The sequence below is a fragment of the Sphaeramia orbicularis genome, chromosome 1 (assembly GCF_902148855.1).
Source record: "Sphaeramia orbicularis chromosome 1, fSphaOr1.1, whole genome shotgun sequence".
In the NCBI taxonomy this organism is placed as follows: Eukaryota; Metazoa; Chordata; class Actinopteri; order Kurtiformes; family Apogonidae; genus Sphaeramia; species Sphaeramia orbicularis.
Genome location: NC_043957.1, coordinates 52,966,810 through 52,983,204, shown reverse-complemented (window position 1 = coordinate 52,983,204; position 16,395 = coordinate 52,966,810).

Below are 16,395 nucleotides of genomic sequence, written 5' to 3'. Positions count from 1 at the left end.
ATACCTGATTTTCACTGAAAAAAAAATGCAGAATACAAAGGATGATATTATATTAAATGGTGATAAATCACTTAAGAAATGTTATATATGGAGAAAAATTAATTGTGGAACTGCAACAAAAGTATCACTGGGTCTTTATGGGTTAAAAAGCAATCGTTTGGCGGTGACACTGGGGCTTAAGTCACCATGAAGTAGGAATCATTAAAAGCCTTTTTGTGTTACAGGGAATTTGGAAAATCTGTATAGTTTGTTACATGTAGTATTTTCCAAACTAAACACTGTTTTTACGTCACTTCCTACATGTGACGGACTGATCCTACAGACAACATGTACAATGTGGAGCAAATTTGTACTTGGAGATTTGTGTCTTTGCACTTTTTTTATTTATTTTTTTTGTAGTTTTTTTTCTTTTTGAAACATTCACATTCAGCTAGTGAACTAAACTTCCTTACGCAAACTATAGTCACTTGTAAGGACATAATTTGCTTAAACTCTTTCATGTTTAGAAATTATGTTTATTTTTATATATAAAATTAAAGGTCGGGTCTTAGGAGGTTAATGTTATGGTCACACACAATTACAAATTGTAATTGCTTTACAAGAGCTTGACTGAAAAATATTTCCAGCACATAATGGTGTCATTTTATTGGAGGACAAATGTTTTTTTCTTTTTTTTTGTTTTCCCAGGTATAAATGCTAATCATGTATTGGTTTTCTATAAATGTTGCCTTTTTACATACATTTTTTTAAACACTAAACATGTAAATGATCTGCTGACTGATGTTTTTTAATGGTCTGATACAGATCTTGTCTTGATCATAAATATGTTGTTGTCAGTAGTTTGCTGTTGTAGATAACTGTTTTTACTTTTCCTCCTTGTCGTCACATACTGTTCTAGCTCAGGTTTGTTAAAGTCTTCACCGTTTGACACTTGACAACCAATATGAATGTGATTCCTTACTTATGTGAAATAGTGTGTTATGTTTTATGAACCTTAGACAGTTTTTTTTTTTCTTCTGTGCAGACTTATTCTTCTCCTGTGGTGCTTGTAAATAATAAGAATAAAAAAAGTGTTTATACATTCCAAGATAAAGACTCATTCTCTCTCATTTTCTTCCAAAGAAATAAATAGCAGTAGGGACTTCACTGGACCAAACAACACAAAATGTAGATACAAAGGAATCAGATGCTCATCAAAGACAGGAGGAGAATGCTTGAAAAACCAAGAGCAAAAATGATTGTTGCAAAGAATCAATAATCAATGTTCAAAAAGAAAGTGCAAAAATACAACAGCCAGAATAAGACAACAATCAAAGTCTTTTACTACATAAAGGAACACCAGTATGTTTAAGCTATACAGAGTCTTGGTTAGGGCACCATACAATAGACATGCTCAATTTTAAAACCTCAGTGCATCTGCTAATCATCTGACAACAACTGGCAACAAGTATGACTGACGAAGTTGCAAAGAGGAAAAGATCAGAGACATCAGGATATGTTAAAAAAAAAAAAAAAAAAGTGAAAAAGAAAAACTCATACATTAAAAAATAATCAAAAGAGGAAAAAAAAAAAAAAAAAAACTAAAAAGTGGGACTGTAAGATGTACGATGGCAATCTATTACACAGAGAGAATACATCTTACATTAAAAATATTGTACTTAAACTACTTATGGCTGAAATAAATGAATGATGAATGAAAATTTGACCTATATTGAATAAATTATATCATATATCATATATACATAAAAGCACATAAAGGCACTTTCAGGTTTACATATCTACATATAGTACTTGTATCACTTGCCCTTAGAGTAGGTGTTAAAGACAAAAACCAATGAGGTAACTGACAGGTAAATATGTTTAAGACATATACAGATCGTATTTTACTCATGTTCTCATTAAACATGATTCATGGTTGCAGACAAAACGTCATTCACATTGAGTTCTTTATGAAACTTTTGGAATCACAAAAAGAAGCTGGATAATTGTTAGAAACATTCAGCATCACAGGGTACAGTGTCTTCATTTGTGTTTCTCACTTTGCGATGTGTCCACCTTCCACTCATTGTGTTGTGATGTGTGTCTTCAGAAACGCATCCGTCAGTTTTTACTGTGAGTTTTGAGCTAAATGTGAATTAGCTGCTGTTCCTCTTGTCAAAATTTCTCATCGTGTGGTTTCTGATTTGAGATCCTCCACTTTTCTTTATTGTGTCCACAGGGATTCATTATTGTCCCTCTTCTTCCCTGCATAGCCTCTGCAGGGAGTCATTCATCCCTCATTGTTGCCTGGAGGCGGACAGAAAATCACTGAGAGAGCAGGAGAGCACAAAAATAAATAAACTGGTGAGGACATTAACCCCTAAAGCACGATTGACTGCTTGGTCTCCCTGCCAAGAGACTGACTTGTAATAGAGATACTGTTTAATCTATAAAAGTCTGGGGTATATACTGGGAAAAAAAAAAAAAAAAAAACCTTTAAGGTTCTGCATCCCTGTGCATGTCCATGAACAGCACAGATATTTTAAAGCCTTCTGCACTCAAGGTGTTTGGTATTGAACAGACGCTTTGTTGTAGAGTAAAATATGGAAAATAACCCTCAAAGGAGAAATTGTGCAGAAGCTGAGAATCTAATTTACTGTGACTTTCCATGCAACACAAGACCATTTCTGTTCCCGTCTACTCCATAGATGGTCTCGACTGTCCTCTGTCTTGTTGTCACTGTCTGTGCTAGACATTAGCGTCACAGCGACGACCCCGGAGACTCATTCGTTATGATGTATTACACCCCAGTGAGCAGGGCAGAGCTTCAGCCACAGACGGTCCTCCATCGGTATTAACATGAAGGGAAGATCCCACACATCAGGATCTAAGCAGCTATCAACACCTGATGGAATAAGGTCGTATTTCAAAGAACTTATTGAAATAATAGTGCAAATTATAGGACAGCATCTGTCTTTCAGAGTGGTGGGATTAAGAGGATCTGGCATAATAAAGTTTGGATTTCTGACTGTGGTTCAAGGGTTTTAAAGCAGATGTAGGTCCCTTATGGCTCAATTGGTCTGAAGCAAATCAATGCTTCTACATGTACTCGTGGGTAATAAGCATCATATTAATCCTTGAAGTCCTGAGAAGAAGGTATGGATTACACTGAGCAAGTACAGGAAATAGAATCCCATATGGAACCCTTTTCCATTTTTTTCCAATACAGCAAAGGTACAGTACTGGAATACATTTCAAAGAAAAGGCCTAAATGAAACCATCAGTGACAGTGGAAGGAGTATTTTAAATAAGAGGACTAATTAGTCACTATAAGTCGTCCCAAAGACACAGAGGAAGCTGAGAGGTGACAGGGCTTTTTCAGTTGTTGTCCCCAAACTGTGGAATGAACTACCTTTGCACATCAGGCAAGCTGGCTCCATTTCTTTTTTAATTCCTCTCTTAAAACGTATTTTTTCTCTTTAGCTTTTAACCCAGTGTGGGAGGTTAGCTTTTATTGTGTTAATGTATAATTAGTATATTGTTTTTATTCATTCTTTTAAGAATAATAATGGATTAGATTTCTATAGTGCTTTTTTGGCCACTCAAAACGCGTTACATTATTGACCCATTACACTGGTCTACAATTTTTTTTTAGAAATGATTTGCTTCAGACATTAAATGTGCTAAATGTTACATATTTTAATAAGATTAATTGGAAAATAAATGACAAAAGTGCTGGTCTGCTGATGTTTTCAAGGTATATGATTAAGTGTTATTACACATATATATTGGTTTATGTACATTTATATAATAGTTTTATAAATCTTCCACTAAATACAACCTGTAAAGTGAATGTATTCTAATGTGCAGACAGTGTTTTGAAGTAGATCTTGTAGCTCTGAGACAAATATTCCTTTTGAGTCAAACCCATTCTCTCGTTAATTCTTGAATTTCACATTTTGACCCAAGGCTGTATCTTGGAAAGTTCAGCCAACCAGCATTTTTTACTTGATTTTTCTTTTTCAGTGACTCTAATGTAGTAAAATTTCATTACTTTTATTCTGGAAGCATTTTCCTTGTAGACCAGTGTTATTCATTCGCTCTCACACGTCCCCTCTGGTGGTGGTAAACTACACCTGTATCCACAGCTGCTCTGGGGCAGGCTGACAGAAGCGTGGCTGCCAATTCGCACCTACAGCCTCTCCGACCACCACCAAACACTAGTGTGAGTGGCACTGGAGGCAAGGAGGGTGAACTCTCTTGCACAAGGACACAACGAACTGACTAGGACAGAGCGGGATTCAAACCGCCAACCCTTCGGTTATTGGACAACCTGCTCTACTACCTGAGCCGTGGCTGCCACACTACCTCTTTTATGTGTGTTATTTGTTTTTTATGTCTATGTACAGCACTTGGCCATCTGTGTTGTTTTTAAAATGCTTTAGAAATAAAGTTGACTTGACTTGACTTGACTTGACTTGAGGGGTGGCATGACGGTGCAGTGGATAGCACTGTCACCTCACAACAAGAAGGTCCTGGGCTGGGTTCGATTCCAACCGGGGGACCTTTCTGTCTCCCTGTGTTTGCGTGGGTTCTCTCCAGGTACTCCAGCTTCCTCCCACCATCCAAAGACATGCACTGATAGGTTAATTGGTTAATCTAAATTGCCCATATGTCTCATCTCTATACGTCGGCCCTGCGATGAACTGGCGACTCGTCCAGGGTGTACCCCGCCTTCACCCATAGGTAGCTGGGATAGGCTCTAGCATCCTAGTGAGGATAAAGCGGGTTCAGAAGATGAATGACTTGTCTTGACAAACACCTCACACTGAAAATACTAAACTTGATGTAAACCTTCTTTTCAGTAAATACACCACATGAACAAAAATACAAAACACAAAAACACATCACAGCTTGTAGGGCTTCCCGCTGATTTGTTGATTTGCTAAAACTGTTTACGTCAGTCGTTTGTTATCACAATAAATGTCAAATCAATATTTCTTTTAAGTTTAAAAGCTGATTTTTCTTCCTGAGTGGCAGCTATCAGATGGTTCTTTAATTGATAAAGTATGGTCTGATTTTGACAAATATTTCACCAAATGAAAATATTTCTTGTAATGAAACACCTGAATTCCATGTGTCGCAACACTTTTGTCTATACAATATTTTGTCCATATATGTCATATCAACTCAACAAAAGTAGTCACTGTGCAGAATAATGGTTTCTGTCAGTGTTGTACTATTGTATATGATATTTTTAGCGTCATATTGCTGCTGTTTTATTGTATATGTTGCTGTTGTACATGTAAAGTACGTAATGCATCATATTTTATAAGATCACCAAATGTTTGTTGCTGTCGCTGTCCTGTAAGATCTGTGTATTTCTAAAAAGTCAACTTTTCAAAGGGTTTTGTCTTGAGGTAATACATTTTCCATTGAATAAGAGAGTTTTTACAAGAGTTTATTTAGCTTAAGGAGAATTTTTTCAACCCACGAGGGAAACATTTATCACAGAGATACATTGTTTTCTTTGGAAAGGGATAAAAACTGTCATCAGGTGGGTTTCTAAAGCTGTCGATAACTGCAGTGAAGTAAAAGGTGTCTAATTTGCATATGAGATGTCATGGAGTTGCATAAAAAAAAAATAAAAAATTTGTTCAGAGTAAAATGCATGGCGTTACATTCTACCATATGTTTCACTTGTGTTGTCTGGTCTTTCATAAGTTCAAGCCTCTGCTGTGAACGATAGTCTGCGATCACAGCTGCTTTGATCAAAACATACCTACTTGAGTGAGCGACATCTGCAGTGTGTTTTCACATACACCAGATGATGTGTGGTCTGGACGGCAGCTGCAGGTCTGCCCAGGATATGCTGGTACTCACAGTAATATCTGAAAACACCTGATAAGCCTCATCTATTTTAAGAAAACACATCAAGCAAACATTTTCTAATGATATCTGGGCTTTTAAGTGTAAGTAGAAAACAAAAGCAAGGATTTAGGAAAGAGATTAAGACTAAAGGCTTAATTCTTTCCTTCCTTGAGTTTGTCTGACTCAGTGTCTGGAAACAAATACTCCAACTTCTCCAATATGATTTATAGGACTTCTGTGGGGCTTGGCTGAAGACGGAGTTTTATCACACACGTGGCTTAGCAGTGATCCCTCAGAGAGGACAGCCTGTAACTGTGCTTTTCTTTCTCTGTTTTCTAGATGTTTTTCGTTTTATAGGGTAATATTTCTGTTTCCAAGTGACTGGATTTGTCCATTCCATACACTTGTTAACATTCACAAGAAGAAGTATGATATCTCAAGTCAGACATCTGCCCTCTGTGTTAAGACGGGATCACATAATCTGATATATTTCACAGCATGCTATCATTTTAATTCAGTGTGGTTTTGATTAGGACATCGCAGTGCCCTTTGCTCGTCACATTGCCACTTTCGCTGGGTATCTTTTTGCACCGTTCAGATATTACCGACACAGGACACCTTGGCGAGCACATAGACAGTTCCCATGGGGCCGTGCTGCTGCTGCTGCTGGTCTCATCTCCTAAAGTCGGGCTACTGCTGACATGAACTCAGATAACCCCAGCCCTGAGGTCAACACATAGCTTGCCTTGGTCAAACAGAATCTGAAACCTATTTGTCATAAGAACCCATCTCTTGCCTGTGCAGTGATTTATAGTGGAACAAATACATAACTTACTGCCTGGATGAATTTTCAAATCTGGACCAGACACATATTTGTGTGTCACAACTCAGCTATAGAAGAATTTAGCATGCAAAAGTTGCACACACTTGAAGAAGAAGAAAAAAAAAAAACAGCCCACAAACTAATTAAACAGATGGATCAGGACCAGATGTATAAGAGACAGGCCCTGACCCAAAATGCAGTGCAGAACAATATGAGTGTGATGGGTCTGAAATGGTAAGAGTACATGTGAATTCACAAAAGAAAGGTTGAGCTCTGAGATACCAAAAACATAAGACCATTAATGTTTCTGACCAGTAGTTACAGTAATATACTTTTATGTCCTGTCAAAATTTGCAATAACAGTGATGTATTCAAAGGAATCAAACACATACATAGTTAGGATGCACCACTATTTTCACCCCTAGTATTAGTTTCTTAAGCATTTGAATAAAGCAGTGATATAAAATAGTTTCCATTAACACTGCGTTATGGTCTTTAGCAACAGGTTTCAATGCAACACTAAGTTAACATCTGCTTTGCATGTGTTTTAGAATGTGGAAGCCTGTAATTGTGTAATCACAGTACTATGCAAATGTCTTAGGTCACTATGAGGTTGTTGTTTTTACAGAGTTATAATGACCATACAGATACATTTCTGTGTGTGTATTAAAATACAACTGGGTGTTGTGCATATCATCCTCTGCCTGTCTGTCGCTACTCAATCTATCCAATAAAGCAACCCTTTTGGACAGATATTAGAGGATGTGCTGCACTATACACCAGAGTTTGTTCAAGAAATGTAAAATATCTCTCATTGTCTTGGGCTACTATAATGTTAAGATTTTACATCCACGTTTTTTGGTGTTGACCATTTTAAGACTCATTCATTGCAAGCCAAGGCTGATAAGGCTAGTCTAAATCATATCATTCCATTTCAAAAAGTGAAAGAATAAAGTTGCAGAACTTGACAGGTATAAAATCATAATTTTGCATGGGACCACCAGGTCAGGGGAGAAATAATGCACAAGGGTACTCATGTTGTATCTGAAATTACTTGAAATATATACATATTCTTATTAAAAGCTTGCCAAAACAACAAAGCTAGGTGTCCTTCTGCACAATATTTTATATAACTCATTATGTGTTCCTATAACATAAGATGTGATCATAAGATAAGATAAGACATACTTTATTGATCCCCAAAGGAAGAAATTCAAGTAGTAGTAGTAGTAGTAGTAGTAGTAGTAGTAGTAGTAGTAATAATAATAATAATAATAATAATAATAATAATAAATTGCATTTATAAAGCACTTTTCATTCAGCAGAATCTCAAAGTGCTACAGAGAGAAGACAGTCCAATAAAAAATAAAATACTGTATCAGGAATAAAGACTAGGCGAATAAAACAGAGCATCATGGTGGCCCATAAAAAGCCTGTCTAAACTGGAAAGTTTTTAGCCCCTTTTTGATGGCGTCCAGTGACTGAGGAGCTCTTAGGTGGTCAGGGAGGGAGTTCCAGATAAGGGGGGGTGGTAGAGGAGAAGGCCCAGTCACTCATGATCTGAAGTTTAGTTCTGGGGTTGGGGGGGGTTGGTGCTGTGGGGCCGGAGACTACGGGTGGAGGTGTGAGGAGTGAGGAAGTGTGTACAGCAGCACACAGTATGCACCAAATACACTAGAAAAAAAAAGAAATAAGTTTGTTAAAGTGATTGAAGTGAAAAAAATAGCAATAATAGTGGTGAAGTAGCAAGTGTGCAGTAGGTGACTTTTTACAAGTGTGCAAGTGAGTGACAATGACGGATGCAAACGACTCCTTAGAACAGGATGTAATTCAAGCCAAGCTGCCATGCACAAAGGTCTTACATGCATGATAATGAACAATAAGCCATAAAAAGAGAACATGACTGAAGGGCAGTGGTGTATTACTGAACGTAAATCAGAGTCAGTGAAAGGTGATACATGAAACAATAGCATCCTTTCTGCTGGGGAGAAGGAGCTGCAGAGAAACAGTCTGTTAGGTCCCTTTTCCAACATGGGGATTAACTAAACATGCACAACAAATACTTTAGAAATAATGACATGATGTGATCTTAGATTACTTTCCAGTCTATTTTTAATTAGTTTTGTCAAGACATAATTTGACACGTATTCAAAACACACCTAGCTAAATTAGGAGTTGGATGATACAATGAGATTGATTATAACAGAAAAAAAACATCCTTTTTGCATTTTGCCTGTTAAAGTCATGTAAGATTACAGTAAATCCACTCACTCAACAGTATCAATCTTCAAACATCAACCCAAGTCAGATGTACTCATTGTTCTTTAAAGTAGTGGTGGAAAAAGCTCGACAATAAGGAACTAGACTGGAAGTTACAAGCCCCGTTTTTCCCATAAAAAGTAAAATTTTTGCCAATAAGAGCAAATTCATGGTTTTATTTTTACCAACAATTTTTGTTTTTCAGCAGGATACACAGAAGTCAGTTTATATGGGCCATTTATTTTTACAGTAATGTTAATAAATGAATTACAGACATATATACTATATGTATATTTACAGTATGATGGTGTGTTTTGCAACTGAATGTGATTTGATTTTTACCTGTAGCAGTATCAATGCTTGAAAAAAGGTACCACATTACTACACAGTGACTATATTCAGCACTTCAAATTGAGATCAACTAAATGAGATGAAATGTGGACGGAGAATTACTTAAATTGATCTGGATGCAGATTCGAGTGCACATCTGCAGATAGAAGAGTCTGCAGTGGGAAGAACTGAGGGAGGCAGACAGACTGTAATTTTCATCATTTTGTCACATAATACTCCTAATATCGCAGTGTGCTATTTATAAAGTGATTAAAGCTGTTTTGCATTGCCAAAGCTGCTCATTCTCATCACTGTCTAACTTTAATTAATGCATATTTTTCTCTGGGAGTGGTTTTGGTTCCACAGATGAATTGGCTCAAAAGTGCAACTCAAGCTTTTTTTCTCCACAACTACATTTAATTTGTATCAACTCAAGTCCAGTAACTGCTAACTGTAGAGAGGAATTTAACAAACAAGGTCAGCCACACTAAGTATTTTTTATTTAGGAAAAAACCATTTGAGCGATTGTCTTTTTTATAATTTTTCCCAGGAGGTTCTGCCAGTTTTGGTTCACTCACATCCGGAAGACCAGAGTGAACAGCTGCAGAGGACTGAAGGGTTAAAAGGCGGAAGTTTCCTAAATTAGCTGTCCCTGTCTAAAAAGAAATTGACTGCTTTTCTTCAGTTTAAAATACGACACAGTATTTGGCAGCATGACAGATTATTTCCCCGAACTGGCAGTCGCTGTCAACATTTTTTGTTATTTACTATGCAAGCGCAGGACCCAAACTGTGGCCTCAAAGTGGAAACCAGGGACAGAGCATTTCCACTGTTGACCAGAAATACTTGAAGTCATACTCACAACATAAAGACCAAAAAACAGCTGCTTCCACAGATGTGATTACTGAAGGAAGGCTCATAATGTTCAATTTCCAGAGTCTGTTTATTAAGTTACTGTAGGTCAGTGTTTCTCAAAAAGTGGGGCGGGCCCCCCCCTGGGGGATGGAGGGGGGCACGAAGACTTGCAAGGGGGGGCATGGAATCATTCCTAGGTATTTATTTTTTCTTCAGGTTAGAACATGTAGCAGGTGGAACTGATGTTTTAGCGTTGGAGCATTCTGGACTCATTTTAGGGACGTACAACAAACAAATCTACTGCCATGGTGATCTGTCACTAGACTAGACAAAGAGTTTAGGTTTGGAGAGTGGACAAGGATTGGACTGGAAAAGAAAAATGTGCATTGTTTCTGGTTTTGCACAGTTTGTACAGTTTGCACTTTGATGTTCTGAGATGTGCAACGTACATTGGCTCATTGCAGCCACTGATATTGTTAAAATGTTCATCTTTGTTACCAAAATGTGTTTGTTGTTCTAAAAAAAAAAATTTACCTTATTGTCATAGTTTTAAGATAATTACACATGTCCTATTTTTATTTTGAAAAATAATGTCTCAGGGAGCAGTCTTGTTGAGTTCATTTGTTTTGTTCAATCAAAAAATTAAATGTGTGTATTTGTAATTGTAATGTAAGTTGTAATGCACATGTGTAAATGATAAAGTGAGGCAGAATATTGTTAAAATTGCACTTGTTTTTCTTTAGACATTTCAAGTTGTTCATGTTATTCAGATTTTTAAGGAAATGTTGTAAATGTAAACATTATCATGATGTCATTTTTCTTTTTTCACTGTTACTCTTTTACTGGTGCAGCCCACCTGAGATCATATTGGGGTGAATGTGGCCCCTGAGCTAATATGAGTTTGACACCCCTGATATGGATAGATAGGAGAAAGCTGCAGGAAGTGGATTTTTTTTGGTTTTTTTTTTTACTAATATTACATACTGGTCCTTTAGGAGAACAACAGGTCCCTGCGGCTTTGAAAATCAAATGTCTTCTTCCCATGGCATTTTCTAGGCCCACTGCCTGACCACAGACCCCTGAATCATCCAGGGTTTCCTCCCTTAACCTCCTGAGACCCAGGACATGTCGGCAAAATACAAGCTTTTTTTGTTTTTTATCAAATAAGTGCCTATGTTGGAAACATCATGATGCAACAGTTTTTTCAGATGCAGTTTATAAAATTTTATGGAATGTCTTTTGTGGTGGACAGTTTTCTTTTCTTTTCTTTTTTTTTTTTTTTATAAAGTTGTGAAACTCTTGTCCACAACTGTGGACAGAAAACCCATAGCTGGGTCTTAGGAGGTTAATGGTGCCCCTTCTGCAGGATACATATAGTGTGAACTGGGCACTAGGAAAATACTAAAAATCAGACGAATAATCTGAGACGTATTTGAAAGTCAAGGCAAATCCCTAAACTCTCTGGAGCTCCATCTTCCATTAGCTGTTCTAATAAAAAATACTTTACTCTGTTCCCAACACTGTATAACATTACATGAACCATTTTTAACTGGGACAGAACACAAGCGAACACTATAAGTCAGCTCATCACAGACGAGCACCTGAGCCAAACACACTCTGCGTAGATGGAATAATGTGGGAAACAGAGTAGTATCAGGTGTAAGTCACGCAAGATGGATATTTCACCTCCAACCCCTATAAAACAAGTTTACTGTCTATTTTTCATCCCACTGTCTGGGGATATTAAAGGATGTCTTTGATTTCTATGGGAAGCATTCATTATGGAACATTACTCAGCCGTGGCATACGGAAATAAGAGCGAACGCTAGGTTATACCACACATAAACACACTGTTCAGATTTAGCAGCTTGTTTCATCTGTCTCAGGTGTCCCCCTTTTCCCTCTGATCTGCCAATGCTCTTGTTATACCATAACTATCAGGCACATTATTAACCAGAAGGACCCAGTGTGACTTTTGTGGCAGTTCCCAAATGAATTTTCCTCCCTATTTAACCTTTCCTTATTGATTTATCATACCATTTATTTACCATTTATTATATTATTGACTGAATTTTCCATTTTTTTTGCTGTGAAAATCATCTATTTTCCAGTGTTTCATTGACTGATCATGTAGATGTTCATAAAAGCTCAGAGTAGAGTCAAAGGTTATTGTATCAAAAAAGAAAAAACTGAAGAAAAGGTGACTCTTTCAGTAAAATACAGCATTAACTGGACATAAACCCAAGTGTCTCCATCCACTGTCATTGATCCAACTTCATGGGTTTTACTGGTGAATCAATTTTGTAGAAGATGACGGTGTTTCCATGGTGACTATGGAGCCTTTGAACGTCCAAATACGTCTTATCTGATGACCATGAAAAGATGACAAACTGTATTTTACACCAATTATTTACATGTATTGATAGGATTGAGTGGATCAACAGTTTAGATCAGTAGATGCTTGTGGTCGATGGTGGATGTTTGGGTCTTTATGGATTAACTACCACCCTCCAAACATCCATACACATACCCTGACTTCTCTCCTGAAGGGCCGTGTCTGCTGTTCCATATACCCATCTCTCACCCTGTAAAATAGATCAAACTTGGAGTTCTAAAACACACTACAGACACTTACTATGTCAGAAGAAGCCAAGATGCAGAACACGCTCCAGTGTAGATGTTATTACCTTTGGACCCATCTATTTGTCCATGCCGGTCATACAAAGTCTAGAGCACTCAGAGATCCTCGAACACAGCCTGGATCTGGATTCAGATTACTGAATTTTTAATGGATTCTTCTCAGTTATTGATGTTTTTGCACATGATGATATCTATGTGATACATTTCTTGGTGATCCAGAAGATGGTCCACAACTGAGTGCATGATCTAACCCTTTCATGCATGAATTATGAGAACCTTAAATAAGACTTCAAGTCAAGTTTTAAGTTTCAAGTTTATTTGTCATGTGCGTTCAGGGTACAAATACCATGGCAATGAAACACAGTGTGCCCTGGCTCTCTCTCTGCCCAATATCAAAAAATAAATAAGAAACAAGCGCACACCTCCGCTAAGTCCCCCCCGATCACCACCAAAATTGAATCATTTGTTCCTTGTGCCAGTATCAACATTTCCTGAAATCCATCTATAACTTTTTGAGTTATCTTGCACACAAACAGACAAACCAACGCCGGCAAAAACATAACCTCCTTGGCGGAGGTAATAAAAAATACTTAACAATAAATGGCACTAAATATAATTTTTTTCCTGAGTGTTTTTATTTCTCTAGGCATTCAAAATAACAATGCGATTAATTTTTTTTTTTATGAACCTTTTTTTAATGGAGTTGCAAAAATGTCCACTCAGCTGGTCACCATGCATGTAATTTTTGAAGCAAAGCAACAAATTTACTGATATACTGTATGAAAACTATGAAGTAAAAATATTTTTAATGCAGCTAATCTGATGTTTTCTCACATTTTATTAAACTTTAATACCAGTCATTACTCACTTCATAGAGATAATATGAAAAAAAAAAAAAAGTTTCATTACAGTCTAATAACAATGCCAAGCAACTGATTTACACTGAAACATGTTACTGCAGATCAGGTTTATCCATAACAGCAAAGTATCAGTAATGGTATGAATTGCAGTGTATGTGATGATGCATGAGTGTCCACTGTGTTGGCTGATATGGAACTTAAACAACAAAATCCATGAATATACAAGAGAACAGCTGTAGAATAGCTGTCCACTGTAGTGACCAGTATGCATGAAAGGGTTAATTTCATCCAACCCCAGATTTAGTATTTACACTCACTGTTAATTCCTGTTTAATAGAAGTTGTAGCTTTAGTTATGTAAAATAATATTCTGGAAAAGCAGACAAACAATATTTTGGGCATGGTTGAATATTAGACTCTACCATCTCTGTCTTGTTTATTCATTTGACTTAAATGAATTTCATCACTGCAGGATAACAGTGAAGCACTTAAGCATTTAAAAGTGAATTAGGAAAGTCTGACAATGTAGATATTATACAAATAAACTATTGACATTAAATATTAAAGTGCACCACCAACAAGGATTCAGAGATCCTTTTACATGGTTGAAAAAAATGTCAGATGCCAATGATTTAGCAAAAACTAGTGCTGACATGTGTTTTATTATACCTCATCGGCACTTTTGAGAAACTGATCGTCTATGAGTAAAATCTGAGTATGGCACCATAAGAAGGTTGTTTACAAATTACAGCGACACGCATATTTGTGAAATACAGCAATGTAAGATGTGAACAAATATGCAACAAGAGAAAGAGGATCACATTTGGTATGGCTCAGACAAAAACATAACACCTTTAGTTATTTTGCAGTCTCTCTTTAATAATAATGATGATAACCTAATGCAGGGGTGTCAAACTCATTTTAGTTCAGGGGTCCCATTCACCCCAATATGATCTCAGGTTGGCCACACCAGTAAAAGAGTAACAGTGAAAAAAGAAAAATGACATCATGATAATGTTTACATCTACAACGTTTCCTTAAAAATCTGAATAACATGAACAACTTGAAATGTCTAAAGAAAAACAAGTGCAATTTTAACAATATTCTGCCTCAGTTTATCATTTACACATGTGCATTATAACCTACATTACAATTACAAATACACACATTTAATAATAGGCAGAATAGTGGTAAAATTGCATTTACTTCTCTTAAGACATTTCAGGATGTTCATATTTGTTCAGATTATTCACATTTTTTGTAAATATAAACATCTTCATGTAATTTTACTTTTTTTACTCTAAAACAAAAATGAACTCTGCAAATGTCATTATTTATAGGGTATTATGATAGTATTTTACTGGTCTGACCCAATTGAGATCTAATTGGCCTTTATGTGGGACCTGAATTAAAATGATTTTAACATCCTTGATTGTTAATATCTTGTGTAATTTTTGCATTACATAAATTCATCCCAGGGGCCGGATTGGAACCTCTAGTGGGACGGATTTGTCCCCCGGGCCGCATGTTTGACACCTGTGACCTAATGTGACAATTATACACACAAATATGTCAGTGTTAATAGCAGTTAACACAGTTCTAATTTGCCGCTTTAGAGAAGAAATAATGCAATGACATAATTTAGAGATAAAGAAATACACTTTTCAATCTGAGAACAACAAGAAAATGAGTGTGTTGATTTTTATCACCTACCTTCTCAGGTTTTCTTGAGCATGTAAAATGAAAACAAAAGTATGTTTTTTCCCATAGACTGTATATAACTAGTGGACGTACTTTGCCTATTTAACATCATCAGGAAGAGTGAAAATGATTAAGCTAATGCTAGCTTGCTAAAAACAACCACACCACAATCGTATTGAAGACAAAAAGTAATGTTGGCAGCTTGATAAATGTTAATGCACACAGTTGTGTTTAATAACAGTAATGTCATCTTCATATAAACCACGGATTTATAATAAGAATGACCCTCAGACTTGGGCCCAATTCACCCCTTGGCCCTCCCCATTACCCCTACCCCTTGGCCCTTGCACTTGACACTACCCCTTGAGATGGAGTTGCAAGGGTTAGGGGTTGAAACATTCCCCTATGAAATGAGACAACCCTTCCACAACTTTTACATCATCATCAGTCATCGATGCCGCTATAAACAGATGCAACACCTTTGTTTCCGAAAGAATTCACCATGTCATCAGTAGCTGCAAACGTCTCTGTTGCATGGGCTTTGGTCGTCTTTTTGTAACTATTGATGACAAACCAGAGAAATGCGATCTATAACACACTGAAACGGCATTAAACAGACGATCACATGATTAAGTTGCTTACAAGGAAAATACATACATTTGTGTGTTTCTTTCATCACTCTGCTGCCCTTTTTCGATGTGTTTACCTCCATCTTGCCAATGATTTGAACAGAATTATGGGAGATTTCTCATACCCCTCCGTTTATAGTGTGGTCCTGAAGAATCTCTGCTTTGAGGGCCAAACAGCCCTCCCCCTTAGACCTTCCTCTCCGACTCATCGCCCTACCCGATCACGGTAACTTGCAAAATGGAGGGGGAGGGGTATGGGGGAGGGCCAAGGGGTGAATTGGGATTGGGCCTTGACGTCTTTTCCACCAGTGGTCACTTACAGCACTGCAAAAAGAGAAACTCCATCGTATATACTCAACAAATACACTGATAAAAGAAATGTCTGAAAAGTCACAGACAGGTCATCTGTAGAAAAAAAATTGGAAATGACTCTGTCTATTGTAATTTTT